The sequence below is a fragment of the Hibiscus syriacus genome, unplaced genomic scaffold (assembly GCF_006381635.1).
Source record: "Hibiscus syriacus cultivar Baekdansim isolate YM2019G1 unplaced genomic scaffold, ASM638163v2 tig00117034_pilon, whole genome shotgun sequence".
NCBI lineage: Eukaryota > Viridiplantae > Streptophyta > Magnoliopsida > Malvales > Malvaceae > Hibiscus > Hibiscus syriacus.
The window spans coordinates 10,707,109-10,726,634 of record NW_024063533.1 but is presented as its reverse complement, the minus strand read 5'-3'; positions in this window follow the sequence as shown (position 1 = coordinate 10,726,634).

Below are 19,526 nucleotides of genomic sequence, written 5' to 3'. Positions count from 1 at the left end.
TCAAGCCAAGGATAAAAGTAGATTGTTTCATTTCATGTTCGATCAAAATTGAAGAAGTCGAGTAGTATGACGTGATTTGTAGTTTCCATCTTCCTCGATGTATTGAGACATTGTGTATTCTTTGGAAGTTGTTTTATGACAATTACTTGGGGATCAATTCCTTTGTTGCATTTACATTTTGCATTCCCATTTTTGCATCTTTGCATTTGCATGAACATATTTGCATTATACATAGTACATTGCATGATATACATTGCATTTCAACGTGCCTTAATCACGGATCCTAGGAGTAACTCACGAAATCTTTTAAGGTAAATTGAAGTCACCTCATTCGTACCTAGAAAATGTTATAGAGATATGGATGTCATGCTATCACCATCTGAAGATCAAAGCACATCATTGAGAATGGTGGGGCATTGAAGCGCAAGGTTCATAATTTAATCTATTCAAGGGCATGGACATTCGATGAATGACGGGGCATTCTAATGCAAATAAAAAAAAAACCATTGCAGCTACTACGAACTTTCTATGCACTCGCATATTGTCTTGTTTGAACTTTTTTTCCTTTTTCATGCATTTAAAAAGTTTGTAAATCACTTGACAATTGGACATTTTAAATAAAATACTTCCTTCTTAGGAAATGAACAATGAGCAAATTTTAATCTTGAAATTCCTTGAATATCATCTTAATTAAAAGCTTTTTAATAATTGAGGTTGTAAATCTATGAAAGATGACAAGATTGAATCCCATTAAAACAAGGACCCCTTAATCCTACTCAAAAAATAAACAATAATACATACCCTTCTCTTGAAGGGGCCGATCTAGTTTTCTCCTTGCATGCAGAGTCAATCAAGGGTTTGGAATTCAGGTATGTGTTAGGAGCTGACAAAATGGGGCAACTTGCACATGAGATTGCTAAGCTAATTGGTTCTTACTTCTATTAATGATGTTTAATGATGTTCATAATCTTCACAGATGGAATAGTTGAGTAGGTGAATCTAGTTTAGGTAAGTTTCTTGGAAATTGAACTCTAATGATGAGATTTTCTGACCTACAACAAACACCAGGATTATAGCAGATTATCCTTGACAAGCTTAAAAAATGGAATTCGTATACCCAGAATATATATATATGTATACAATAAAACTGACCTATTCCACTAAAGCAATTGGATATAGAGGAAACTCGAAAGCCCTGGCTTTATGAATATATTACATTTAAACCATGACATTGATCAGGTACTTGATAATTCAGTGTTTGCTCCACTGTGATTGTTAGGTCAAAGACTTTGTGATGACATGAATCCATCAGCTAGCCAAACAAAGGCAATTATAATATATAATGTACAATAAAGCTGATTTCAGCTAGCCAAATAATGGCAAAATAAATCTAATTTACTAAATAAGGAGTTTCGGTGAATATGGATTAAGGGAGTTGAGGAACACCTGTTATAGTCGAACTCACACGAGCACTCATAAATCTCATTTTTAGACCGGTATTTCTGCACTACCTTTGCTAGAAGAGTCTATGAAGCTTGAACAAATGAAAGATTTCAGAGAACTAAAACAAAAGTGTTCTAAAGAGTATGACAATTGACAATGCTAGTTGTAACATTTTGTCCGTCTCTGAAATGCCAAGCCAAGAAAGAGGGGCATGCCATAATCTTCATGAAGGACGAATCAATGAAACAAACCTTAGAATTTAGGTAGCCAACCTCAAAACCAACCTTTCAATTTTGATATTTGTCAAAGGTTTGTAGCTATCAAAGATTAAAGAGTAGTTGATTCTTTTGATATACAATGAACTCATGTTTTATGATTTGTTTCAATTGTGAAACTTAAAAGAATGCAATATTTTTTAAAATTATTTTCGATATTTTTCAAAATTTTGAAAATTCAAAGGAAGAAAAACATTTTCAAACAAGATAATTTCTCCGAGAGTATCTTGGAATTCAATGAATATCCCTCTAAAGCTCAAGATTGAAGCTCAAGATCAAAGCTGGGGCAAGAGAGGCCAAATATTTAGGGTAAAATTTGATGGGGCAAGGAAAATAACTTGTCTCGGGTCAAGCTTTGCAAGAGTCACCCCGGTGGAAATGAAGACAAATTAGAATCAGAGATAGAATAAAGGTTGCTCACACAAACATTCCCCTCATACATACATATACATACATCAACACATACATACATAACACATGAAATTTGAATCTTTGCATAAAACAATCATCATCATGTACATTAAAGAAATTTTTCCCTCTCTCGAGGACAAATTCGATAATTCATCAAACACATAAAATAAACTTCATCTTGATATCCAAGATAGGCAGTCATAAATACATAATTTTGATCTTTCAGGAAATAAAAGCTATAAAATAACCAGATGTCTTCAACCTGAAAGAACAATGTAATCCACATATTTGACTTCCTGAATTCAACAATTAGATATTCTGAAGACATTTCCTCAACGTGTAGGAACAAGCAGACTCTCTGTCTCCTTGGGTGTTTTTTCTCTCGAAACAAAATGTCGTCTTGCTAGAGACATTGTTTTTCTTAAAAACAAATTTTATCTCCCTTGAGACACATTTCTCTTAAAAAAAATCGTCTCACTTGAGACATTTTTCTTTGGAACACAAATTTCAAAGTTGTTTTCTTAAAAACAAATTTTGTCTCACCTGAGACATTTTTCTCTCAAAACAAATTTCGTCTCACTTGAGGTATTTTCCTTCGGAGCACAAATTTCAAAGTTGTTTTACTTAAACCAAATTTTGTCTCACTTGAGACAATTTCTCTCAAAACAAGCATCGTCTCACTTGAGACATTCACCCAAAATTTTGAAATATTTAAAACAAAATTGATCTCACATGAGATAGTTTTCTAAAGAACAAATATTGTCTCGCTTGAGACAATTTCTCTTGAAACAAAATCTTTGAATATGTTTCCCTTGAAACAAAATTCTGTCTCTCTTGAGACAGTTTCTCTTAAAACCAATCTTTGAAATTGTTTCCCTTGAGACGAATTTTGTCTCTCTGGAGACAGTTTCCCTTGAAAAAATGTATCTCACTTCAAATGGGTTTTCTTAAAACCAACTTCGTCTCGCTTGAGACGGTTTTCCCTTGAAATAAAATTTATCTCACTCAAGATTGTTTTTCTTAAAACCAAAATATTTTGTCCCGCTTGAGATTGTTTCACTTGAAACAGAAGATTTTATCTCGCTTGAGATAGTTTCACTCGAAACAAAAGATTTTTAGAAACTAAGCCTAATTTTCAGGGGTTTCTCGATGTTTTTAAATGAATTTGAAAGAAGCTAAGCCTAATTTTAGGGGTTTCTTAATATTTTTCAAATGAATTTCAAAGAAATTAAGCCTAATTTTTAGGGATTTATTGATGTTTTCAAATGAGTTTTTTTAACTAAGCCTGATTTTTAGGGGTTTCTTGATGATGTTTTTCAATGAGTTTTTAAAAGGAAACTAAGACTAATTTTTAGGGGTTCCTTGACAACTAAGAAACTAAGCTTGATTTTCAAGGGTTTCTTGATGAGTAAGTCCTTTGGGCCATCAGTAAGTCTTTCGAGCGTGATGCTTAAATCCTTCGGTTCATCTATAAGTCTTTTAAGCAAGATGATAAGTCCTTTGGGCCATCCATAAGACCTTCGGGCAAGATGTTTTCAACATTTCCTTTGTTCGATTCACAACACTTCGAATCAACAACGCCCCACCAGAGGGGTTAACATTTCCTATTGCTCGATTCACAACACTTTGAATCAGCTTAAGTCCTTCAGACCATCCATAAGACCTTCGGGCAGGATGTTTTCAACATTTCCTTTGCTCAATTCACAACACTTCGAATCAACAACGCCCCACCAGAGGGATTAACATTTCCTATTGCTCGATTCACAACACTTTAAATCAACATAAGTCCTTTGGGCCATCAGTAAGTCTTTCGAGCATGATGAGTAAGTCCTTCGAACCATCAGTAAGTCTTTCGAGCATGGTGCTTAAATCCTTCAGGTCATCTATAAGTCTTTTGAACAAGATGATAAGTCATTTGGGCCCTCCATAAGACCTTCGGGCGGGATGTTTTCAAATGAGTTTTTAGAAATTAAGCCTGATTTTCATGGGTATATTGATGATTATCTCCAAATAATTTCTAAAAGAAGCTAAGCCTAATTTTTAGGGGTTCCTTGATGACAACTGAAAATGAAAGATTTTTAGAAACTAAGCCTGATTTTTAGGGGTTTCGTGATGTTTTTAAATGAATTTTTGAAAGAAGCTAAGCCTAATTTTAGGGGTTTCTTGATAACTGTAAATGAATATTTTTAAGAAACAAAATTTACCAAGGACAAATTTTTTTTACTGGGGCAAGATGCACCCATTCACAAGTCAAGATTCGAAAGAATACACTCAGGTGCGACATATAAAGAAGACAATCAAACCAGGAAAAGAATGAAGACTGATCTAGCAATGAAGAGTGCTCTTGCAACCATTTCCAATAGATCAAGAAAATCATCATTCATACATGACTAACATCTTTGCATCATACATTTCATCATTTCATACAAATGATAAATTTTGATTTCCCTATCATGAGGATACTTGTAAAGTCTATTTTGAAAAACTATTTTGTCCTTCTTAGGATCATTTTTCTAGAGAATTGTTTGATTCCTTCTTAGGACCATTTTTCTGGGATTCTTAATATTTTCCCTAAAAGCATTTTCAATAATGTATTTCTTCAAACTTGACTTTTCTAGGTCACATTAATGACAATGAGCAGTTTCATTTCCAGGATGGACCCAACAAAGACAAAAATTCATCAATTTGTAACACTAAGGAATTACAAGAGCCAACAAAGATTTTATTTCACGACTTCAGCAAAGAATCAATCCATAATTTTCACCATTGAAAGAAATGAATCTCAGCAAAGATTTGAGAACCTTTGGGTCAATACCTTCAGGTACTTCAAACACAATTATTACTGACATATGATAATCTTTTACATGTTTAAAAATTTCCAAAAAGAATATGAACCGATCAACATTTCCAGTAGAGGGTTCATAATGAAAAGAACTAATCTGATAAAGAAGAACAAGTTCATAATGTGAAGAACTTGTTCAACCTTAGCTCGATTCATCGCATATAGAGTTGAATCAGCAACACATCACTCGAGGGATCAACATTTCCAATGGGAGCGTTCATAATGAGAAGAACTCATCCGATAAGGGAGAAAAAGTTCATAATGTGAAGAACTTGTTCAACCTTAGCTTGTTTCCATCACATAAGGAGTTGTAACAACACCGAATTTTGCTCATCCATCACATAAGGAGTTGGATCAGCAACATCATTTCGGTAGTCCGTCATATAAGGAGTTAGATCAGCTTCACCTTGGATCAACATCCGCATATATGATATTCCCTAAATGACAATGAAACAGATCCCTTATCATATTTCAGACCTTGAAGTTGATCGGATGAAAAATGCATTGTCGCTTCGTCTTTACCCTATTATTGTTGACAGAAGAATGGGCAAAGAGGGGCAGCTGTAGTCACTCATTTTTCATCTCATTTTTAATATATTATTATTATTATTATTTAATTATTATTTTATTTTCTTACAGGCTTTACATCCAGGCCCAATCGACCTAGTTAGATCCAAGCCCAATCCCGAAGCCCATTACAAGTGATCCAACCCAGATTACATCAGCACCAACCCGACCCAAGATCCGATCCAGACCCAACCCGATCCAGTCTCGATTTCTACCTATTCCCATACTCTGCTACCTGCACCAACACGTCCAACATGCCAGTCACCATACCCTGCTGCCAGTCACTCCCGTGTCAGTTCCACCATTCCCTGCCAACACCACTCCCTGCAACAACCATCATCTTGCACCACCAAATGCATCCAGGAAAACAACAATCAAATTTTTATTTATGATTGAACACTTGTAATGAAAAGGAAGGGGAACCGAATGAAAAAAGAGAGAGAAGGGCTCTCGGGGTTCCTATTTTTTTCGGTGAAAAAATGTAGGGATCTCGGGAAATAAGGGTTCTCAGTTGAATCAATATAAAAGGGGAGAAGCCCTGATATTTTCGATCAGCAATAAAAAATCAGTTTAGAACAAAATTTTCTGTCATTTCTTTTTCATTCGAAGTATATATATTCTTACAATAATCGAAAAACAAACAAACGAAAAAAGAGGTGAGTGCTTACCCATTCGGTCGGTGATACCCACGGCGTTAGAGGCTACTGTTCACGAATCTGACCGTTGAAAAAGAAGAAAAACTGATGTAGAACAATATAATCAAATTTGGGGTCGATCGGGTGATGGAAGACAGTGGATCGGAGAGAAGAAAGCAGAATGGTTTTCGACTATTTTGTGACGATCAACGTATCCCTCGATGAAACAGAGACCAGATCGAGGTTGAGGAGACCAATATGGACCTTCCGGTGAAATTTGGTGACCATCAGCCACCAACGGCGGCGACGCGACGGTAATCGGCATGGAGGTCGGTTGGGTAAGCCACCGACAAACGGTCGATTTCTAGAGATAGATGAGACCCTCTCTCTAATTTTTTTAAAACTAATTAAAATGAAAAATAAAGGGAAAAAAGAAAAGTTCTATATTTATAGAAAATAAAAAGGGGAAATTGCACCTTAAGTCCCCTAACACTCTGCGTGTTTTACAAAATAGTCACTTGAAGGGACTGTTTTTATAGTTTACCCATTTATGATGCATGTTATGTATTTTTGATTTAATTTCCATTTAGTCCCTGCACTTTTAGACGTGATTTATATTTTAGTCCCTATATCCCTATATTTTTATTTATTTTGTTTTTAGCACTTTAGTTTTATTAATTTCAATTTTGTCAATGATATGTCATATGTCATATTTCATATTTTATTTATTTCTAATTTCGACACTTGATTGTCTATTATTTTATTTTAGTCACTATTTATTCATGATTTGGTACTACTTTCTTATTTGTTGCATTTTGGTCCTTGTATTTTAATATATGTGTATGTTTCATATTCTCATATATTTTATGTGTATGTACCATATGTATGTATTTATTTAAATATCTTTGCTTTAATATCCATTTATTTGTTCCTAATTAGTATTTTTAATTTTTAGCTTTTGCCATGTAAATTTGTTTGTGTATATAGTTCTAGATATTTCGAATATATATGAAAGCCTCATAAGCATATCTCAATCGATTACATAATTAGATTAAAGGTAATATTTATTTATTTTAAAAATATTAAGAAAGTATCATCTTAAAGTAACTAGATGCCCTATTTTGATATTTTCAAATAAATAAATACCCTACTCGAAGAACTTAAAAAATCGAGTATGCTTAATTTAACCAATATTAAAGGGAAAAGGAAATGTTATTTTATTTAAACTTATTGATACAATTTGCCTAATTTTAGTAGGGATTATGTCTCGATATTTTTAAATAATTGAACATCTCTTTTCTTTTTGAATTAAATCTTTAAATTGGTTTAATTTCTTTCTTTGGTCGAATCAAATTATTTTATTATCGAATTCTCGGGAGAAATTATTAAATTCTTTTTATTTCAGTGGAAAAGGGAAATATCCTTCCTAAAGTATTTTAGGGTTTCTTTTTTCTTCGATTGGAAATACTAGAATATTTTCTATTTCTCCTTAGAATTTTTCGTTCAATAAAAATTGCATGGTTGAATTTGGAATAATGAGATCGTAACATAAATTTGTATTTGAATTACTAGATTTCCGCTATTAGAGAATTTATAATCGATGGAGTATCAATTTTGGGCGTTGTGGGGTGTTTATCCTTCCCCACGCGTAATCGATCCCCGAACCCCTTTTTTATTACAAAAAAGAATAAATCTCTGGTTATACGTTGACTGATTTATCTTTTAAAATGATGTTTCTTAAAAACTATTTTTTAAAAAAAAAATTAGGTATTCGACCTACCTAACCCAAAAGGTCGATGGCGACTCCAAAATATTTCAAAATCTTTTCAAAAGAAAACCCCCAAGTCGTACTAAGTTTCCGACCGGGTGAAAAAAGGTGTCGACAACATACAAAAAGGGGGCTTCTTTCTACAAAAACAGAAAGAGGGAGAGTAGAGTGAGCATTTTACCTTGTTCATTTAGGCTCCTCGTCGGAGACTAGGTTATCAGAGAGTGAGGGGTTTAAGCGTCATACGGGGTTAGGCTCTCGGTCTTGGATGTTTATCCCCTAATCGGGGCTTTAGATCTTCTTTTGGGGGGAGTTTTTTTAGGTTTAATTAGGTTAAGGTTAGAGCCCGACCATTCGATGGTGGTGGTCGGAGTGTAGGTGGTCGACTCGTGGTGGTTTTGGGAGTTTGAGGTTTAGGGTTAGGTATTTTAGGAGCAGGAGAGGAGTTTGTTGGGGCATTTTGTACCTTAGTTTACCCCTTCGATTGGTTTGGCGACAATCGTTAGAGTGAATGGCCACCAAAGCATGGTGGTCGGCGGTGGCTTGAGGCTCTTTGGGTTCCTCGGCCGAGCATAGAAGAGAAGAATGTGTTTTGGTTGAGAGAAAAATTAAGAGGGGGTGGTGTTTTTGGTGGCTAGGTTAGATTTTAGACAAAAATAACTAAAAAAATATGATATATAGCCTATGTTTTGGGAAAATCCCCATTTAGGTCCCCATATGTTTGCCATTTAGTTGTATTTTAATCATTAGAGGTTGTATTTTGTTTTTTTATTCTGATTTTGACATCCTATTTCATTTTATTTTAATTTAGTCATCATTTTGGATCTGATTTATATGAAATTTGTCATTGATTTTTACATTATTTCATTTTTGTCACTGTTTGTTTTAGTTTTTTATTTTATTATGAATTGGATATCATAATTGCAATTTATTCATTTTAGTCACTAATTAGTTATGATTTGCTTGTTGTTTTATTTTATTTTATTTCATTTTGGTCTCTAATATTAAAATAATAATATTAAACACTAATACGACCTTGTGGTGACTCGTCCTGGGGTATGATCCACATTATTCATGGTTTGAGTAAAACTCTAATTTAACCACTAATTTATTAACTGCAAATTTCTAATTTATAAAATTTATTTGAATTATTTTATGACCTCGCGATGACTCATCTTAGGGTATGATTTGTGTTATTTATGATCCCGGTAACTATTAAAAATTAACCCCTAACTCGTAATTTTTTTTAATCGATTTAATTTTGTTATTTAATTTTTTTACCATTTAATTCTTGTTATTTTAATTTCTACCTTAAAATTATCAATGTTTACATTTTAGTCCTTTAATTTCCAGCTTTAGTTTCTTGATATTTGGACGTCATATTCTGTTTTTTTTTTCAGTTTAGTCACTATATTTATTCTTTGATTTTGACTATGCATCTCTTAATTATTTAGTTTGGCCATTTTGTGTTTATTAATTGCCTTTTAATTTTCGCTTGCCAACTTTAATTTTGTTTAATTTAGTCCTTAATAGCTCATTTAGGTCTTTAGATTAAATCCTTAAATTTGCTCTTTAAATTTAAATTCCTTTCGATTTAGTCCCTGGAGCTTTCTTACTTTAGATGAATAATTAAATAATTGATTAAAGTTGAATAGGTTAACAATTAGAGCCTTTATTTTAGGCTTAATTTTAAACATAGTCCTTAAAATTAGGAAATTTTTAATTTGATCATTGCTTTTGTTGGAGGTTCCATTTTAATTATTCAAATCAAATAATTGGTTAAAATTGACTAGGTTAACAAATTAGAGCCTCTATTTTAGGCTTATTTTCAAACTTAGTCCTTAAAATTAGGGAAATTTTTAATTTGGTCATCGTTTTTGCTCGAGGTTCCATTTTAACTATTTGAATAAAATAATTGGTTAAAATTGACTAGGTAAACAATTAAAACCTCCATTTTAGGCTTAATTTCAAACCTAGTCCTTAAAATTAGGGGAATTATTAATTTGGTTCTCGCTTTTGCTCGAGGTTCCATTTTAATTATTCGAATCAAGTAATTGGTTTAAATTTTTTAGGATAATTTTTTGAGCCTCAATTTTTAGGTTTAATCCCCTAGGTTCTTTAAATTTCGTAATTAGACACTTTAGGTTAGAAGGAAGCACTTAATTAATTCATTTAGTAAAAATAGGTTCCATAATCGATTGTTTGATTGCATTTTGTTTTCAAAATAAGGTCATGTTCATTTATTAGGGGTTATTAGTGTATCTCCCGCTTTTGCCCAGGAGTGACCGCTATTAATTCCTGAAGTAAATTAACATCATTTTCAAACCCCGACATCATGATTTCTAAATCATTAAGGCAATGTTCATTTATTGTGATTGATAACGAAGCTTCCACTTTTGCTTGGGGTGGTCGTTATTAGTCTTGGTAGATCGACATCCTTTTAAAATGCGCATTCATAGTGATTTTTAAGTTAAATAAAATTTCAAACTCAAAATTTCTAATTTTAAAATATAGGGTAGTCGACTAGGTACCAACTTTGGGCATTGTGGGGGTGCTAATCATTCCTCACGCGTAATTGACTCCCGAACCTAATTTATGATTTCTCAGACCAAAACTTGGTAATTGTTTTATAAATTAAATGTTTTATTAAAATTACCTGATTTTGGGTGTTCCAGTCTCACATTAAAAATGGTTGGTGGCGGCTCTCATCTTTTGATAAATCAATTTTATTTTCCAAAATGTCAGATCGGTCTTTCCCCCGAAAATCAGTTACGACATGACCAAATATTATGTTTTTTGAATTCGGTGAGGAAAAATGTATAAAACTTAAACGAAAGTGATCAATCTTGTATTGCATCAGGCCTAAAAAATATTAATAAAATAGAAAACAAACTTACTATTGTTTCCAAAAGTATTATTGAAGTAGAGGATCAACTTTCATATATCAAATATTAAAAACTAAATTATGATGCAATAATAATATGTTTCATACAACATTTATGAGTAATCCATCTATATATATCTTTTTTATTTATTTTACTTGGTTCGTTCCGAGTTACATTCTAAAAATAATTTATTCTGCATTTTCAATGCACTTGCTTTGATAATCTTGGTTGCTTAGGAATCTTGCGAGAGTGAGATACCCTGAAAGAAAATAATTATTTTATTATGATAAAATTAAAAACTATAATGAAAATATCAATATATATATATATATATATATATACTATACTCAGAAAACCATAAATAAAATATAAAACAGGACTTTCAAAATGTTTTGGACAATGAAACGAAAATGGTATAAATATTTCTAGATTTATGTATTAATAACCATAATAATAAATGAAATTAAAATGGAAATTAATAAATAGACATATTCATAAGAAAAATATGAAATAATATAATATATAGTCGTCCCAAATTAATAGATTTGTTATTTAATTTTAATTGTATCAATTTAACACTTGAGCTCCCTATATTATATGGGTGTGGCTTTATGACTGTCGTAAACTATTATTGACTATTATGATATTGATATGATAATTATCAATGATGATGTGATAATTCACGATTTTGACATATATGAATGATGACATGATAGATAAGTTTAATTTTTTTAATAAACTTGAGGATTTAATTGATTTTTCTATAAAGTTAAAAGGCTTATTTAATCTTTAACAAAACATTTAACAAACTATTAAAATATTATTATAAAAAAGTTAAAAAAAATAAAATCTAAAAAAATATAAGAAGTTATAAAATAATAAAATATTAAAAATTAAAATTATTAAGATGACTTTTATAGTTTAAAAATGATGAGATATAGTTTACTTTAAAGTAGTATTTATGAGTCTTATTTTGGAACTTAAATTTTAAATTTTCGTATGAAATTGATACAATAAGATGTAATTAACTCAAATCTCTTCATAATAAAATAAAATTAATGAGATCCAAAATAATATTAATTAACACTAATTTTGTATAAAAATCAAAAGACAATTTGTGTATAATTGTTACTATAATATAATGCTGATTCCACTGAAAATATGCTCAACCAGTAGTAATAGACTGATGCTGACGAAAGACAAACAAATACCTTTTCTAATTAAATTATTAAAATTTTAATATTTAATAAATAGTTTTAAATTTTCATTTTAAATATTTTATGATTTTATATTTTTTACTTCAAAATTTTAATAGGATTTGATTTCAAATAAATTTTAATATTTCAATATTTTAAATAAATTAATAATTTTTCCAAAAAGATTAAATAAACCGTTCAATTTTTAAAAAATATTAATCAAATCCTCAAACTTGACAAAATATAATTAAATTCATTTGTCGCATCATCATTCGTATTACAGCCCACCACATCATTATGTTAGAATGCCACATCCACATAATTAACTACTTCATCAACACCATAATAGTCTACAATAATTTTCCTTCTATCAAAGAATACCATTAAGACAATTCAAGAAATTTAAAGACTAAATAGATATAATGAAAAACAATTAACAACATTGTTGATGTGAGACCACTACAAAGAATTGTAAAAATCCCCTCAAATTTGAAAAAATTCAAATTAAATTTTTTAATATTCTTAATTAAATCCCCTAACATAATTTTTAAAAATTTCATTAAATCTCTCAATTTCAAAAAATTTAGTTAGATCCTAATTTTAAAAAATATAAACTAAATCCTTCAAAAAATTTAATTTAAACCTTTAAATTTTTTAAAGTTTAAAGTTGACATCTTAAACTTTATTATCAAGTTCCGTCACGAAAAACTGGATCGATTAACTTTTTATTTAAAATAATAAAGAAAGTGTCATAAATGTTATTCTTAAAAAGTAAAAACAAAAGAAAACAAACCTGTGAGTTTTATGGTTGAGATCATTGGCTACATGGTGAGGATTGGGATTGTAGGCTTTCTTAGCCGATTGGGTTGCTTTTTGAGCTCGTTTTTGCCAGTGATCATCGAAATGAGCGATGTTTCCCTTAACTATCCCACTATTCCCAATAACGATGAGCCCCAAAAACAATATAACTTTCAAAACATTCATTCTAGCCCTCACTATTTTCCTTCTTAATTTTTTTTTCAAGTGATCTTGAACCCTACGTAAAGAAGAATCTAATAGCGTTGGTCGTAGGGTCTTTTGGTATTATTTAGTTGTAATAAAAAAATTGATAGTAAATTATTTGGAATTCCCATTGGATAGTTTCTTTTAAACTCAAGAGATCCTAAAATGATGGAAATCAGTGAGACGTTGGGGGAGGAAATAATGGAAACCGCTACACATGTTTCAATTTTGATCCTCCATTTCTTTTAATTTTATCTCAAACCCCATTACATAATTTTTTTTGACAATTATCAATTCTGAAAGCTAGATTAGACAATTATCAATCCCCAAATATTATATTTAAGAATTAATTGCATCATATGTCCCCAAACTATAACTAACATTTTAAATTGGTCCTTAAATTTTGGAATATTTTAATTTCATATCCAAACAATGACTCTCCTCCGAAATTAGTCCATAAACTTTTGAACATTCTAATTTCATCCCTAAACTATGACCCTCTTTCTATATTAGTCCCTAAACTTTTGAATATTCCAATTTTATCCCCAAATTCATCCAAATATGTAAATAATATCAATAGTAGTTTAACTTAAATTTTGAACATATAGTAATATAACTTGGTCTAACGATTTTATTTATAAGGGATGTGATGAGTATATACATATAGTTTGGGATGAAATTGAAATATTCAAAAAGTTTAGGGACTAATTTATTGAAATGTTTAAAAGTTAGAGGATTAATCTAGAATGATAATAATAGTTTAGGGGTGAAATTAAAATATTTAAAAGTTTAGAACTAATTTAAAATGAAGATCATACTTTGAGAACTTATGGTGCAATTAACTCTCTAATTAAATATAGAGTATGGCAATTGTCGTTGAGACTACGTCAAAATATTTTAGAAAGTTACGGATTCAAAATAAATAGAAAAACATAAACTAAAACGGATGTGCCTAAAAAATATAAAACAAATCTGAAAAACAAAAATAACAATTATATAATTAATACCATAGTTTGATAATTAAATAGTGACAAAAAACGTAAATACATAATTATTATAAAAAAATCTAAGTTCCAAATCATGCATATGTTGAATCGAATCTTAAGAGCTCATATTGTCTTAAAGAAAAGAAAGTTACTCAGTTCCTTTCAAAAATCCAATATGAGTAATTTAGTCAGGGATGGCAAATGTGCAGGTGAAGCAGGTTAGATACCTCTTTCCCATCCTCATAAGCATCTTATATTTTTGTATCAACCACTCTCAATGGGTAAAATTTTTGAATCTACACCCGCTCACACGGGTACATTCTCAAATCTACCTCTACATCCCCTACTTATCTCGATACCCATTGCCCATCTCGTAACCGCATGTAACTGTCCATACCCGTCTGATAGCAACCTCACAGATCACATATACAACAAAAAATAAAACAAACATGTCCATTAATAAGCATAATAAAATAAACCAAGCAAGGTCGGTCCTGTCTATTTTCTTGCTCGAGGTGAAATTAAAGAAATGGGGCCTATTCTAAAAGAAATTTAAGAATTATGTAATATAAATTTCTATTAATTTTTTTATTAAATTAAACAAATAGTAATTCATTACAATCTCAAAAACGTCAAAAATATATTTAAGCATACAAAAACTTACAAAAAAACATTGCCTCCGAGCATTTCTTGATACAAAAAAACATTTCTTGATAGTGTCAACATCAATGTTTTCCAACATATTTTTCTCAATTCGTAACATAGCTAATCCATTTAATCTTTCTTGTGACATTGTTTACCTCAAATAATTTTTCAATAATCTCAACTTTGAAAAACTTCTTTCCGCGGATGCTACAGCCACCAACATTATTAATAGGATTCGGTGAGCAATTGAAACATTAGGATAACAATCTGTAGCTTTAACAAACTCAATAACTTCAATGCTAACATGAACACATTTGGCAAAGTCAATTGCAACACTTTTATTTCAGGAAAAAAGTCATTTGCATCAACATCTGACAAATTATTATGAGAAAAATAACCTTAAAATTATTTCAACATTCTCTTAATTTATTATCATCAAATGAATTTAACCTTATAGAATCAATTAAAAATCTAAAACAATTTTCAAAAATCTTTAAATGCTCAAATCTATCTTTCAAAGAAGCAATTATCATATCAACAACAACAACAAAATAATTAATTCTAAAAGACTCCTCTGCTGATTGCATTTCTTCATCATGATCATTCTTATCAAGTTGACTTTTTCTAAAAATACGACGTTTAGTCGAAAAAATTAGCTTTATGTTCATAACCAATGCAAGACTTTTAGAAATATTTATATTAGCTTCAAACCCCTTATTTCTATAATTTTAAAAATAAGACATTACACCTTTCAACTCATTTATGGTTGTATCAATGTACATTGATTTAGATTGTAATTTCCTATTCACCATGTTGATAGCTACTAAAATATCATACCAGATAACCATTCCATGTAAGAATTCAAAAACTTTGAAAGACACTAACTAAACTTTTTGCTTTAGTATCATTACCACAAGATTCATACAATTGTAACAATGCTAACATTATTTTAAGAACATGACATTTAATAGCTTTGACACTTTTAGTTTGATTTTTCCATCGAGTGTAAGATAAAGATTTCGTAGTTTCTGTAACATTATCACATAAAATTTTTCACATTTTGATAGAACTTGCGAACAATGAATATATATGTTGCACAATCCCAAAAAATGAAATAGCTTTAACACAGGAATGTACCATATCAGAAATAGAAAAGATTAAGATCATGACAAGTGCATGACATGTATAAAGCACTAGGATTTATTTCAAGCAATCTCTTTTAAACACCTTTTTGTTTTCCTTTCATATTAGAATCATTATCATATCCTTGGCCCCTCACATCATCAACATTCAACTCAAAAGACTGCAATATATTTATTGATTCATTAAAAAGCTCCAATCCAGATGTATTATCCACTTTCAAAAACTCCAAAAATTATTCCTTTGTTTCTATTTTGTTGTTTAACATATTTACACATCACACTATTAGAGTCATTTGTTCTTGATGGCTTACATCAAGTGTACAATCAAGAACAATAGAGAAATACTTGACCTTCTGGATGATCTTTAGAATAGAATTTCTAATACTATGGGCCAAGAGAGATTAGTTCATTTTGAATTTTATGAACAAGATAATGATAATGAATATTTTCATTTTGAATACGTCTACATAGGCAAATCAAATTCAACAATCATTTCAATTAATCTCAAAAAAATTCCATTACTCTCATCGTAAATTTTCTCACTAGATCCTCGAGAAGCTAAATTATTTTTAGGAATATATTTTACAAAAAAAATTATTCTTATTAAAATTTGCCTCCAACATTCGTTCTCTTTTGAAATTCCTTGTTGTAAATCTTTATCAAGTGTTTGATTAGTTTTTAATCTCACTCTTAATTCACTCCAAACATTCATGTTAGTCAAATGCTCAATATTATTCTCATGTTGTTCGAATCTTTCACTAAGATGCTTCCAATCATTTAATCCATCATTTGCTAAACAATTCTTGTTGTTTTGCTTCGTAAACAACTTACAATAAAAACAATAAAATTTGTCCACATGCTTAGAATAGACCAACCATTTTCTATAGCTAATCTCTCCATTACTCAACTTTCTAGGAAAATAAGCATATAAAAATGCCTAGAATTATTGACTAAGGGAAATTTCAAATTCAATTTTCTTATAAGCCTTTTTTTCAACTAAAATATCTCTAGATTTATTATCAAGATTATCCCAATTTCTAAGATCATAAATTTCCACATGAGGGATTAAGTGTTCATCAATCCCAACATCTTCAACATTAGATTCATTTGTGCATGATTATGGTCATTTAAATTAGAAATGTCATCATCTATATGATTTAGGATATTATCATGGTCATTTGCATCAGTAACACCCACATTGGTATAATTTGGAGAACTATCAATATTATTTAAATTCACAACAATATCATTTAAATTTTTATTAGAAGACTCTCCTACTTTACTTTTAAAAATTTGTCAAGAGCTCTTTTTTTTTATTCTATTAACTCACCTCTTTGTTTTTTTTTTTCCTTTTTTAACTACAAGAAAAATGTTTTTAGGCGACATTATATTAAAAATACAACTAATGTAGAAAATAACAATAGCACCTGTAAAATGTGAAGATCCTCAATCAAAGTATTTATATACCAAATCTGCAACACCACATTGACTGAACTTGGATGATAAAGAATTTGCATATCCACGTTTGACATTTCATTTCAAAAATTTATTAAACAAAAATAAAATAATAATTTTATCTAGAATTTAGAAATATATAAATATAAAAAAAGAAGAATTTGGAAACATGATCTTACTTATAATTTTAAGAACAATCTTCAATATGATTCAAGCACCACAATTGATTATAAGCATTTGTGATTGTGTTTGTGAGAAATATGAGAAATAGAAAAGTGAGTGTAATAATTTTAAGATGAATTTTGAAATATGGAAGGAAGAGAAAAGAAGTAGGTTAATTATACTTAAATTTTCTCCTCTCATTGAGTTTTAAAAGAGAAAAAAAATAACATTTAATAAAATTTTGGGAATTTGAAAAGACCAAAATTAAAGAGATTTAATTTTTTTTTAATTTTGAGGAAAAAACGTTAATATGAAATTCTAATAATGACAATTTATGGACAATTAGAGTTAGAATTTATAAGAATTTAGCAAGACATTCATGGGCCCTGGGTAATACTTTTAATCTCACTTTTAATGACAATTTATCAAGACATTTATGGTATACGACTACATCTGTGTATACGACTACATGATTGAAGACTTTTTTCTCTTATGAAACATTTCAATTAGATACTTAATTGCGAATCAACACCTTTGCATTATGTCATGACAATACAATGCAAAAAAGGCGAGAAATACCACAAAAATAGAAGGAATTAATTAGTACATGCTTTTATTAAATAATCAATAAAGATAAAAAAATCATATTTAAGGATAAATATAACACCTACTCAATCATGATATCTACCCAAACATGTTTTTATTAAATAACAACCCTACCCGGACATGTTTTCTACCCAACATGATTTTTTCAAGAAATTAATCCTAACTCCGTGGTATCTAGTTCACATGTTTTCATTCAAGGAGAAATTTATTCTATAAATTTAAAACAAAGTGTAAAGGTTCTGAGTTGCTTTTCCTTCATGTACACTTATTTTGGTACCTACTAACAAACAGAGGTTCGTCATGACTTTACCTAGGGTAACCATTCTATGGTGCACTATGTGCATGGTTTCAACTCTATGGGGAAAGATACTCAAAGTATCCTTATTGTTGGTGCCCCATTGGGATGCTAGACCCTCAATCATCACCCATTTTAGGGTTAAATGAATCGAGTTCAATTTGAGGGGATACACTTTCCTATACCCATATGAGGAATAAATTCCCACAAAGGTATAAAGCAAGTGTACCCCAGAGGTTATTCACTAACGCTCATATGAAGAATAAATTATTACGAATGCAAAACATTCACTCCTACTTACTTGGGACGGAGATTGGGTGTAGAGCTTATGTCATGTAAATGTACATGATGTGTGTGATGAGAAACTGACAAACCTTCGACCATCTCAAAATAAAGAACCATAAAATAAAGATAAAGACATTTTCAAAAGGAATTTTTGGCAAAGCTGAAAACATGAGTTGAAATATTACTACAACTATATACATAAAAAATGAATAAAAGTTGAAAAACTCAGAAAAATATCCTAAGCTAAATATGAACTTGAATCCACAATTCCCACAATTACGAAAACGCATAAACGATTAACGACCTGACTCTCTAACAATTTCCAGCGGAGTCGCCAAGCTATCGTAATATCTTTTAAATGAAGGTTTTAATTTTAAAATAAAACCTTAATTTATAACTTATTTTAGAAAAAATTGATTTTGATTTAATTTGATTTGGAGTCGCAATCGATCTTTGGGCTAGGTAGGTCAAATACCTAAAATATCATTTAAGGGAATTTAAGAAATATCATTTAAGAGATAAAAATTGGTCTGTGTTTACCAAAGATTCATTTTGAAGGGTTCGGGAGTCGATTATGAGTTGGGAATGACAACAACCTCCAGAGCATCCAAAATCGGTATCTAGTCGCTTATACATTGTCATAATAGTGGAATTTGCATATTCGAGTCAAAACTTAAAATATGATTGTTGCTTGTTGTGAGTACTATAAAATTATACGCAAATAATGTGCAAGTATACACAATCTCTCAAGTAATAAAGTGATGAGTGAGTATCGTCTCCACAGGGATTGGTTGAAATTATAAAAGTCTAACCAAAGCAAAGCACTACTCTATCTAAGTATAGTTAGTGTTGATATGTACAATGTCACGGTAATAGAAAGTGTATGTTGGTGGATATGGAATGATAGTATGATGGTGTATCAAATG